The following is a 12,178-nucleotide window of genomic DNA, read 5'->3' on the forward strand; positions in this document are numbered from 1 at the left end:
TATATGCTTTTTCATATCTATACTCTTTGTATGTTAACTTTAACTTCCAAATAAAACTTTTGTAAATAAAAAAAGCAAACACTTACCTGTATTAAAATAGGACAGAAAATTCCGGGGCCTCTCAGTCCAGTGTTTGTATGCAATAAGTAATGCTGCTTCACATATGTACAGGTCATGAACAATAGGCTAATAAATGGTTATTACTGTCTGCAATGACTGATCTGGTTCTTCTTCTTTTATTCTGGGTGTGGGAATAGGGAGGAGCAAATTGCATGTGACATAACATCTGTATTTATGGAAATTTGCAATAGTATAACAATATAAGGTGATACATATAACAACTATTATTTTATTCCAGCAATTTAGAATTACATTTCAGAACGTGCTTTGTTTAATTTTCATAGCTTTAATAACGGGTCTATAAAACAAATGTAATTGTTACAGAAGATGCCATGTGCATCCATTATAGCATGCTGTGTATAAAAATTACATTCATCACTTTGACATTGTTTGGCATAGCAATGAAATCACCAGCTTTGTAAATAGTACGAACCAGCTACATTGTTCCTCGCTGCCACCTAGGAAGCTAATGCAGAGATCTCTACAGGTCACCCAAGATAACAAGAAAGACTTGGAAATTAAACTTTGGACACAATCACATCTCAATTAGAGCCCCTCCTGAATACTGAGGCTCCTTAAAAGTGAAGTTCCTCTACTTCCCAGTTCAGTCTTAAACTGCACCCTCTCCCTTCCACTTTTAACATCTCCTTATTGCTCAATGAGGCTGCGCTAGGCTAATATGGAAGTGTGGTATAAAATGGGTTCATAGCAGTGGCAGCCAGCAATTATCACAAATGTTAAAATTTGCAATTCGAGGGCCACAGGGCTCTAATAGATATGTTAAAGGGTACTTAGTTTCTAGAAAGTTTAGCAGGTTTTTAAATGGACTGCTATGTTTTAACACAATCCTGTGCTTTAACCATGCAGAGCAGATGAACAGGTTAAATGTTATGGCTACCCCAGCAGTATATTATACTTTCTTTTTCTTAACTCACCCATATCTTTCTTTGGCCATCTGAAATGAAGAGAAGTACCTGGAATTTCTGGATATGGGATGGCCATGTTACTTATTCCCCTTCCTCCAAATTGACAGTGCTGGCACTTGATATTTTTGGCTTCCTAGGCACCCAGCATTGTTACAGAATGGCTGGAAGAGAGTCCTCTTTTTGCTCCCAGTGGCTGCACAGAGTAGCAGGGGAGCTAAAATAAAGGTAGGACCAGCAGGAACTTGAACATGATTTTTCCTGTACCATAAAGTACAGGCTCACTCTAAAGTAGAACTAAAGGCAAAACATTTTATTGCATTTCGGACAGAGTAAGGAAGAGTTTTTTTTAATTTTTTGCCATCTGCATGCCCATGGGGGGAGATTTGCTTTCACTTCCTTTCCCATAGACAAAACAGGAAGTGAGAGGAAATCTATCCAAAGTGAGGGAATTCCTGGTTGTCACTAAGATCACCATAACTACGCTTACTTTTGATAGATTTGCCCTCTATTCCTGCTCTGGTGACAGCCCAAAATTAGGGATTAACTTTCACTTCCACTCTCAGTGATAACAGTAAGCAGGACAAATAAAGAAGGTTAATGTCTCCAAAGAAAGCCTTTTTATAGTGAGCTAAAACATCTTTGAATACATGAGTTTAAACTTTCGGCTACCCCTTTTTTACCCTAGACCTCAAGCTGAACTCCATACAAATACAAAAAACATAAATGATTGCAGTATCATATTAATTCATCTTTAAATATGTTGTTCTAAATTCAAGTACCTGAATTTGGAAACTTGGTAGATGACTCTTGCAATTCCCCTACAGCAGACCCCATAATGGATGGAGGGAAAACAAGCACAAGACGCTAATTAGTTGGACTGCAGTGGAAGAAGCATGCAGAGAGGAGGAGATAGCAGAATGACTGGGGGATATGCTCATAGGTGTGTTGCTTAAATTATTCCCATCGTACATGTTCCTGAACACGACCTGGAGTAAGAGGGTGCTGCAGCACTTACCAGTATGTTGACTGGCATCAGCACATAAATCAGAACGTGTGTGGATGGCCATGGCCATGGCTGGCTGCCCAATATGTGTTTATGACATGTAGCTGGGCCCCACCTACATACAGGGTCTTCAGGGCAACACCCTTTTTTTATCTCTGACCCAACCAACAGCTGATTAGACTAAAAAAGATTGCAACTTTGATATGCAAATATAGATAAGTTCAGGGGATGCCCAAACTCATCTTCCTTCCTGTCATACTGTCAGCAACTAGTAACATCAAATGATATCTGTCTAACATTTTAACAATGCCTGTCACAAGTGCAAAATAACAGAACTGCCTTGACAGCCATGTAGGACTGGGTGATATTCCTAGGAATCCAAGACTAATGATAATTACTTTCCTGATGGTAAAACACACTGTAAACACATGGAGATCCTTGTTTAACTGGTTTCTCCTGAGCACCATAAAAGCTAATATGCTAATTACCATAATTAGAACAACATCATGTAACCCTAATTAACAGCTGTTTTATTGCTACCCACATAACAATCAACAGGCAGCTGGCAAACCACCAGAGCAGAATACAAAAAAATACAAATTTGTCTATTGTTTTGCTTGGGACACCAATGCCAACTCCTTCCAAAACATCTGTTTTTATAGTTTTGAATGAGCGAGGAAGTAGGAATCTCTCTCAAGTTTTTAGTGTTTCCTGTGTTTCCATTGGTAAGATTTACCCTTTATTCCTATCTAGGTGATTTGGTATCTCTGGGGCAGAAATCAATAATATACAAAAACAAAACATCTTCTGGTAGAATCTGCAAAGATTGTAGGTTGCTCTGTTAGGTTTTTTTTACAAAAGGCTTTAATGTCTTTAAAACATACCCAACAGAGCTGATGGGATGATAACTACGCAGCAGCAGCCGGGAGGAAGGTGTCCCCAGAAACGTCATGGGGATGGCAGCGATTGGTGACAGCAGACTCTCAATTCACCCCACATTGGGCTAGTGGCACCGCGATTGGAGGCGATGCAGCATTGCCATGGGCAGTGCTGGCTTCTGGTAAGCTGGAGTGAGAGATGGTGGCCCGAGTCGGTGGTGTGCCCCGTGTGTGTGCACCAAGCGAGCAAAGGTGGTGACTCCTGCTCAATATTCTCTCAATAAGACACACAGGCACTTTCTCCCATATTCCCCCAAGGGTGTCTTATGGATCGAAAAGTACGGTAAGTAAACAGAACTTTACGTCATAATACGCAAAAGTATACTCCATCTGGATGGAGTGATGATTTTAAGGTTAGTTGAAATATTAAGCCAAAGAAATTGCAAATCCACAATTAGAACGTAGAATAAAGAAATAGACAGAGAAGAACGACAAGCTCAATTATGTCATAACCAGGCCAAAATCTAAAGGCCTATGAGATTTACACGCAAACTAAAGAGTTAAAGAAAGATAAAAGCTGGTGAGCCGGAAAGAAGAGGAAGATTCCAGAAAGGGTAGAGAAAGAAAAGAAAGAAGAGACATAGATAAAGCAGTCCCAGTGAACTATGGATTGAAGTCCTCAGATTGACATAAGGAGGTTATCAAAGTGCAATGGCTGAACATGGGATATTCAGGGCTGCCAGACTCGGAGGAATTTTTCATGGGTGTCAAGTAAAATTACCATGATGCCGGTCATACAGCGCTTGACTGCTTTGAAACTGAGAATTGGGGTTTTCCAGGCTCTCACTATGGTAAGTTTGGTTGCTGCAAAAAGATGCAACGCTAGTTGCCGCTCTGGTGGGAGAAACTTCTCAATAGGCTTACAAAGGAAGCCTTTGTACGGATTTCTTTTGATGTCTGAATGGAAGCGTGTGCGTAGGAGCGCATAAACCGGAACCCATAGTCTGCACACCTTTGGACATGACCACTATATGTGTGCCAATGTCCCAGGTTGGAAACAACCATGGAAGCAGGTCAATGAATAAGATAGAATAAAACGACCCAAACGAGCCAAGGTATAATACCATGGCTATAGCCAAGGTCATAATCTGCCAATCTACTGGATCCAACTCCATCCCTAACTCACTCTCCCATTGATGAAGAAAAGACCACACTGGAAGTTTTTTAGAAGATACAATAGAGGGGTATATCAGGGCGATAAGGCCTTTGGAATGTGGGCGTGCTCTACAGATACTATCAAACAGTGTTAGCGCATAAGGGGGGACTGGGAGCGAAGGAGTTGTGAGACAAAATCATGAATTTGCATATAGCGGTAGTGTTCCCGCAAAGGAATCTCATGGGACAACCTGAGTGTGTCAAACGTCAGTATTCTAGTGGGAGTGAGAAGAGAATGGATGTCAGTAAACCCATGTTCAGTCCACCAGGCAAACTGTCCAGGTTTCTTGAGCCCTGGCGGGAACAGTGGACATTGCAGACCCGCTGAATATTTAACCGCATCCCAAAGTCGAAGGGTGTGAAGCAGGATTGGCCCCAGGGTCGATAGACTGGATGCATGAGGGAGCGAGGGCAAAGAAGATAAAGGTGTAGGGTAGAAATCAACTAAGTCCATAGTGGCTCAAAGCAGTAGATGATGCGACTCGTGGCGGTGAGACAGAGGAGCAATGTTGGCTGCAAAATAATATGCCTGAAGATTGAGGGCTGAGAGGCCACCATTGATCTTGCGGGTAAATAACCTCTGTTTTGTGATTCTAGGCCTTGAAGATGCTCTGTTAGGTTTCTAATACTGTCCATGGTTTCCTGTTCTGGTGACACCTGCTTTCCCTCACATATTATCGTGACGTCAGAAGGAGAGAAATCTTTACTAGGCTATGGAAATTTGTAATTGTTTTCTGTCTCCCTAATGGGAATATTTGCCTTTGTTCCCTGTCTCAGAGACTCCACAGAAAGACAGAGTAATCCCAAAGTAAAGGGAAATCCTATCTTTGACTGTTGTAGTTGGAATTTTGTCGTTCTGGTAACAGTAAAGTTTTAATCTCCTCTATTACCCCTCATCTCTGGTCCAGTAACAGAGAAAATTTCCCCAGTGGGGACAAAGACAGCTTACCAAACAAAGGTGGTAAAGTCCTAATCCAGACAATTATTTATTTATTTATATTTTTTTTTACGTTACTCTAAAGCTTAAAAGCAGGATGTGAAGCAGGACTGACTAAACAGGTGTACTAGCAGATGCAGGAGCCGTGTGACTGCAAGAATCGCAGGATCTAAGGAGCTGCCTGGTCTTCACCAGGGCCACTGGAGGTGTGGATGTTGTGCTACGAGGCAGCCCCCAGGTTGCGGCTCTCTAACACATACGTGTAGTCACAGTGCCAGCAAATAGCACACTGGAAGGATTCAGGGTACACACAGGATACAAGGTACCAAGGAAGACTACTGCAGCAACCTAAGAAGGGACACTAGGGGGAGGACGCAGGGAACAAGTGTGAAACACAAAAGAGTGGGGGAAGCTGGGAATAGCAGAGAGAGAGATAGACACAGCAATCTGTAATGAGGGGCAGGAGGCACAATGTCAAGAAACAGTGCTGTGGAGAACACTAAGAACAACAACAATACAGAACAACACACAGAAAAAAGGAATACAAACTGGTGTGGTAAGTTGAGCAAAGACTCCACCCTACTAGTTTCAACACAACTGACATCATCAGGTGTGTGGAGTCTATGCCAGGAACCACGCTTAATATAGGGCCCTAGACCCTATATTGAGTGTGGTTCCTGGCATAGATTCCATACCCCCGATGATGTCATTTATGATGAAACTAGTAGGGTGGAGTCTATGCTCATCTTACCACACCAGTTTGTGATCTGCAGAATCTTTTAACCCAGAACATTTTTTTACTCTTGTTGGACTTGTGGACTCATTCAATAAATACCACGGTTTTACACTATGTGGCGATCCCTCTCTTCTTTTATATCATCTGCATGAGAGAAAAAGGAAAAGGAAAAACCAGCAAGGCTGGTTTCAATGCCATCTTTGTCTGCTTTCCATGGATGGATCCTTAATGGGGTGTGTGAATCCATGCTTTGCTAGGCTCCTATAACGTGGAGTCTATCTATCCGGCACACCTTTTATACTTCACAGTGGAAGGTTCACTTTGGGTGTCTCTGTTATCCTTCATTCCAGGAATCATGAGAAACGTTTGGACACATATATGGACACTTTTTTGGATTTATTATCCAGTTTTTTTAGACACTAGCGTGGCAATCGTTTGTTGTTTTTAAACGCTTAATAATACCTAGGTTCAGGGTGGATTGACAGGAACCCAGAGCAATTCGGACAGGCGGCATAACCCAGCTCCGGATCGATGTACACAGAAACATCACATGAGTGAAGACAGGCTTTGAGTGCAGGACACCCTGAGGGGGCATCACCATGGCAAAAAGTGTTTGGTCATACATAGTATAGTAGTTCTAATAAGTGAGTAATATATCATCATTACACAGCTGGACACAGGGCTTAGTCCTTTTTGTTTTCCTATAAAACAACAGAAAACCTTTAGTTTCATTAAAGAGAACATTACATTATACAAGGATTAAACAAACACACACTACCACCAGGGCCATCTTTAAGGCAGGGCAAAAGGGGCAGCTGCCCTGGGACCTGTAAAGCATTGTTGCATTGTTGTGGGGCCCAAAGCAGCTGCCTCATACTTCCCAACTATAACGGTTTAAATTCCCTTGAGGTTTTAGTCCTGTGCTGTGTCCTGATTTCTCAGTGTGAAGTGCTGCTACTAATGCTGCCCAGCTCTGCCCTATTGTTGTGTACAGATGACTCATCTGCAGACCCTGTGTTTACATGTAAATAACCAGCATTAATATGTAAATAGCGGCTGCATTCTTATGTAGAGGCGGCATTCATATGTATATCATGCCCCCCTGAGGTTATATCCCCCATTACCGATACTGAATGCTGCCCACTGGGGAGATAAAGGGGCATGCTTGAAAGTCGTCCTGCCTGCAACTGTGGTTATTCAGCCTGTTCTGCAAAGGTAAGCAAATTGGGGGGGGGGGGTAGTGTGGGGTGTGAAGAGGTAGACAGAGAAGGAATTACAGTTTGGGTGCACAGGTGAGCAAGGAGGGGATGTATGAAGGTAAGGAAGGTGGGTGCAAAGATGAGCAGAGGAGGCAGGTAGAGTTAAAGGGGTGGAAGGTTGGAGTGGAGAGGATGGGGGAGGGTTGGGGTGCAGAGCTTAGCAGGGGTTTTAGGATGCAAAGGTGTACTGATAGTGGGGATAAAGATGTAGGTCACGTGTAGGGCAGCCCAATTATTTCAGTGGGCTGCTCTTTGCGCTAGAAAAGCGGAAGAAAGTCCCTAATGCTTTTTCAAAATCGCACGGTTGCACAGCACGTCAGCAGATGCGTGAGGGTGTCATTAACAATTAATGGCGCTGCTGTGTATCTGCTAAAGGGCAGCACGTTTCTGTGGTGTCAAGCGATTTTGCATGCATTCCCGACACACACAAATGTGAACGCAGACTAAATGTCTCAGCTACATCGGTGGTCAGTGTAAATCTTCTCATTACATTGAGGCTTGGTGTAGAATCTTTTCTTTCACACTAGTGGCCAATGTGAAGGTCCCCCTTACATTGGTGGTCAGTGTAAATGCTTCTATTACATTAGTGGTCAGTGTAAATCCCCTTCACATTGGTGGTCAGTGTAAATTTTCTCATTACATCGGGACTTGGTGTACAATCCTTTTATTCACACTAGTGGCTATTGTGAAGGTCCCCCTCCTTACATTGGTGGTTACTGTTATATTAGTGATCAGTGTAAACCCCTATTACATTGATGGCCAGTGTTGAAACTCCTCTTTATATTGGTAGTCAGGGAAAAAATTAGCAGTCCCAACAATATTAAAGACGGCCCAGACTACCACCTAATGCAGGGGTGGGCAATTAATTTTTCCAGGGGGTCATATGAGAAATTGGGATTGTTTTGGAGGGCCAGACTAGGCTGAACTTAATTCTGCTCAGTATTAATTGTATTGCTTTAAAAAAAGGAGTACAATATGCGTATAGGCCTTGATTAGCTGCTACTGGAAAGGATAAATGTTATGATAAGGCTATGAAAATGTGAAGTAGGCTAAATATGGCAGTGAAAAATTGTAAAAATGCCAATCATTATATCACACTTTCATTTTTTTATTATTTTTTTTTTAATACCATACTTTTCACCTTCCCAAAACAATATTGAAAATGTGTATGTTTTGCAGTATATTAAAGACCAGCAATAAAAGCTTTTGATGTTTTTCAGTTCTTTGTTCTAGTTCAGTGAGAAAAATGCAGCCTCATTTGCGCTTCAACAAGTGCATTGAAGTCTGGTTTAATATCTGAGGTGGATATGCTATTCAGCAAATTATATCATGGGTGTGTGGGACTAATGGCACCAAATACAGTGCAAAAACTATAGTTTAACTAGAGGATCATCGATCTCTAGAAAATACATAAATAAATAAATCTCAACAGCTACAAATACTGTAGCTGCCTATTTTTAATAAAAGGACACTTACCTGACCAGGGATCCAGTGCCGTCCTCACCCGGGCTGGTTGTTTACTGGTCTTCGGGTCCCGGCATTGACATGTTTAGCGTGGGAAGCCGGCTTTGACTTCATGTAACTTCACAGCCGGTATTCCACGTGAGTAGCACTGTGCTTTGTGATAGTCTGTATAGTCTGTATATGCAGTAAAGCATGCTTGTTATACTCACTGTGGAACCTAATGCCGCGTACACGCGATCGGACTTTACGGCATGCTTGGTCCGGCGTACCGTATTTCGTCGGACAATTCGATCGTGTGTGGGCTCCAGTGGACTTTGTTTTCTCAAAAGTTTGACGGACTTAGATTTGAAACATGTTTCAAATCTATCCGACGGACTCGAGTCCGGTCGAAAAGTCCGCTCGTCTGTATGCTAGTCCGACGGACAAAAACCGACGCTAGAGCAGCTATTGGCTACTGGCTATGAACTTCCTTGTTTTAGTCCAGTCATACGTCATCATGTACGAATCTGTCGGACTTTGGTTGATCATGTGTAGGCAAGCCCGTACATTCGGAAAGTCCGTCGTAAAGTCCATCGAAAAGTCCGCCGGGCAAAGTATGCCGTAAAGTCCGGTCGTGTGTACGCGGCATTAGGGTTTAGCCCTCTGCATTGTGTAAAAAAGCTGTTTGATCCTGTCTTCTCTGTTCCTCCTCTTCTTGCATTGTCTCCAAAACATGCCTGGATAAGACAGAGATAGTGGAGTCAGTCTGCACATGTTCAGTTTGGTGTGTATTGCTAGAGTTTTTTATAACCACACAAGGACCGGAAGGACTTGCCCCCTTAATGACCAGAGCACCTTTTACAATTTGGCACTGCGCTGCTTTAACTGGTAATTGCGTGGTTATGCAATGCTTTACCCAAACAAAACTTGCGTCCTTTTTTTCCCACAAATAGAGCTTTCTTTTGGTGGTATTTGATCACCTCTGTGATTTTTATTTTTTGCGATATAAACGAAAAAAGACTGCAAATTTTGAAAAAAAAAAGATTTTTCTATTTTTTGTTATAAAATAAATCCAATAAACTCAATTTTAGCCATACTTTTAGGCCAAAATGTATTCAGCCACATGTCTTGGGTAAAAAATATTAAAATAAGTGTATATTTATTGGTTTGCACAAAAGTTATCGTGTCTACAAACTAGGGTACATTTTCTGGAATTTACGCAGCTTTTAGTTTATGACTGCCTGTCATTTCTTGAGGTGCTAAAATGGCAGGACAGGACACCATAAGGAAATTGCTGAGAGGCATGTTGAGCCCATTGAATATTTTATTTTTTTGTTACAAGTGATTGAAAAATGACAAAAAAAAAAATTGCACAAAATTGTCACTGAAATTATATATTGCTCACACATACCATGGGTATATGTGGAATTACACCCTAATATACATTCTGCTGTTTCTCCTGAGTACGGAGATACCACATGTGTGAGATTTTTTGGGAGCCTAGCCGCGTACGGGACCCCGAAAACCAAGCACCGCCTTCAGGTTTTCTAAGGGGCGTAAATGTTTGATTTCACTACCTATCACAGTTTTGGAGGCCATGAAATGTCCAGAAAGCACAAACTCCCCCAAATTACCCCATTTTGGAAAGTAGACACCCCAAGCTATTTGCTGAGAGGTATGGTGAGTATTTTGCAGATCTTGCTTTTTGTCACAAAGTTTTGAAAATTGAAAAAAGAAAAAAAAATACATTTTCCTTTTCTTTCTTCATTTTCTAAAACAAATGAGAGCTGCAAAATACTCACCATGCCTCTTAACAAATACCTTCGGGTGTCTACTTTCCAAAATGGGGTCATTTGGGAGGGGGGGGTTGTGCTATGTGGACATTTCAGGGCCTCTGAAACTGTGATAGGTAGTGAGGATTCAAATCACCATTTTACGCCCTTAGAAAGCCCGAAGGCGGTGATTGGTTTTCAGGGTCCTGAATGCGGCTAGGCTCCCAAAAAGCCTCACACATGTGGTATCCCCGTACTCAGGAGAAACCGCAGAATGTATTTTGGGGTGCAATTCCACATATGCCCATGGCATGTTTGAGCAATATATCATTTAGTGACAAATTTGTGTAAAAAAAAATATTTATATTTTAATATTCCCGAAACTTGTGGCAAAATATAAAATATTACATGGACTCAACATGCCTATCAGCAAAAAGCTTGGGGTGTCCACTTTCCAAAAAGGGGTCATTTGGGGGGTTTTGAACCCCCCCAAGCTTATGCCACACATTACCCACTCTTCTAACCACTTGAAGACAAAGCCCTTTCTGAAACTTTTTCTTTACATAAAATTTTTTTAATTTTTTGCTATAAAATTACTTTGAACCCCCAAAAATTATATATATATATATATATATATATATATATATATATATATTTTTTTTTTTTTTTTTTAAGCAAAGGCTGACAGATTAAAACAGTGGGTGTTGCAATTTTTTCTTCACACAGTATTTGCGCAGCGATTTTTCAAATGCACTTTTTTGGGAAAAGACACTTTTTTGAATTTTAATGCACTAAAATACACTATATTGCCCAAAAGTTTGGTAAAATATAAAAGATGATCTCATGCCTAGTACATATAGACCAAACACGTCATGCTTTAAAATTATGCACAACCGTGCAGCGGCGACAAATACATACATTTTTAAAAGTCTTTACAGGTTACCACTTTAGATTTACAGAGGAGATCTACTGCTAGAAATCCTGCCGTCGATCTAACATTTGCAGTGATACTTCACATGCATGGTGCAATTGCTGTTTACATATGACACGAGACCGACGCTTGCGTTCGCCTTTGTGCGCGAACACGGGGGGATAGGGGTGCTTTAATTTTTTTGGGGTTTTTTTTTCTTTTTTTAATTTGTACACTGTTCCTTTTCATTTTTTTTTTTTTTTTTTATCATTCTTATTGTTATCACAGGGAATGTAAATATTGATAGCAATATGTAGTGACAGGTACTCTTTTTTGAAAATTTTGGGGTCTATTAGACTCTAGATCTCACTTCTGCCCTCAAAGCATCTGACCACACTAAGATCGATGTGATAGGATGCTTTCCAAATCTCCCAATAGAGCTGTTTATATCCGGCGAAACTGAAGTCATGAAATGCTTGTAGCTTCCCGTTTCTTAGGCCATAGGGATGATTAGAGCCATTCTGGTCTACGATCAGCTCTATGGTCAGCTGTCTGAACCACCAGCTGCATTCTTGGGTTCCATGAAAGATGGCGGGGGGGGCATTCCCTCCCACTGCTTGTAAAAGCAGTCTAGCTGCTAATTAGCTTCCAGGATTGCTTTTACTTGAAAGCCGACTGCCGGCTGAAAAAGACGATACCAAGATGATACCTAAAGCTGCAGGCATCATTCTGGTATGACCACTCAAAGACCAGCAACATACCAGTACGTCCTTGGTCCTTGTTGGGCATATATTGTAATGTTCTTTTCTTTCATGCAGCCTGTAGGCTAAATGAAAAAAGAGAACCTGAGGAAAGAAAAAAATCCTGGATGGCCGCACACCATAGAAGGCATCTTTATTGATATGAAGAAATAAAATCCAAATGCAGTCACCTCATGTACAGGGAGGAACAGGAAAGATGGCTAACATGTTTCACGCCC

The 12,178-nt window shown here is 41.4% G+C and overlaps 1 protein-coding gene across 3 annotated transcripts in view; it reads right to left on the reverse strand.

The window, feature by feature from the left end:
• LOC141113453 (BPI fold-containing family C protein-like) overlaps positions 1 to 237 on the reverse strand; it is a 66,930-nt gene extending 66,693 nt beyond the window's left edge. For all 3 annotated transcript variants that reach the window (XM_073606551.1, XM_073606552.1, XM_073606550.1), the window contains exon 1: positions 87 to 237. The gene's annotated coding sequence lies outside the window, so the exon portion shown is untranslated. The remainder of the gene's footprint in view (positions 1 to 86) is intronic.
• Between the last annotated feature and the right edge of the window lie 11,941 nt (positions 238 to 12,178).

The sequence above is a fragment of the Aquarana catesbeiana genome, linkage group LG12 (assembly GCF_042186555.1).
Source record: "Aquarana catesbeiana isolate 2022-GZ linkage group LG12, ASM4218655v1, whole genome shotgun sequence".
Taxonomy (NCBI): domain Eukaryota; kingdom Metazoa; phylum Chordata; class Amphibia; order Anura; family Ranidae; genus Aquarana; species Aquarana catesbeiana.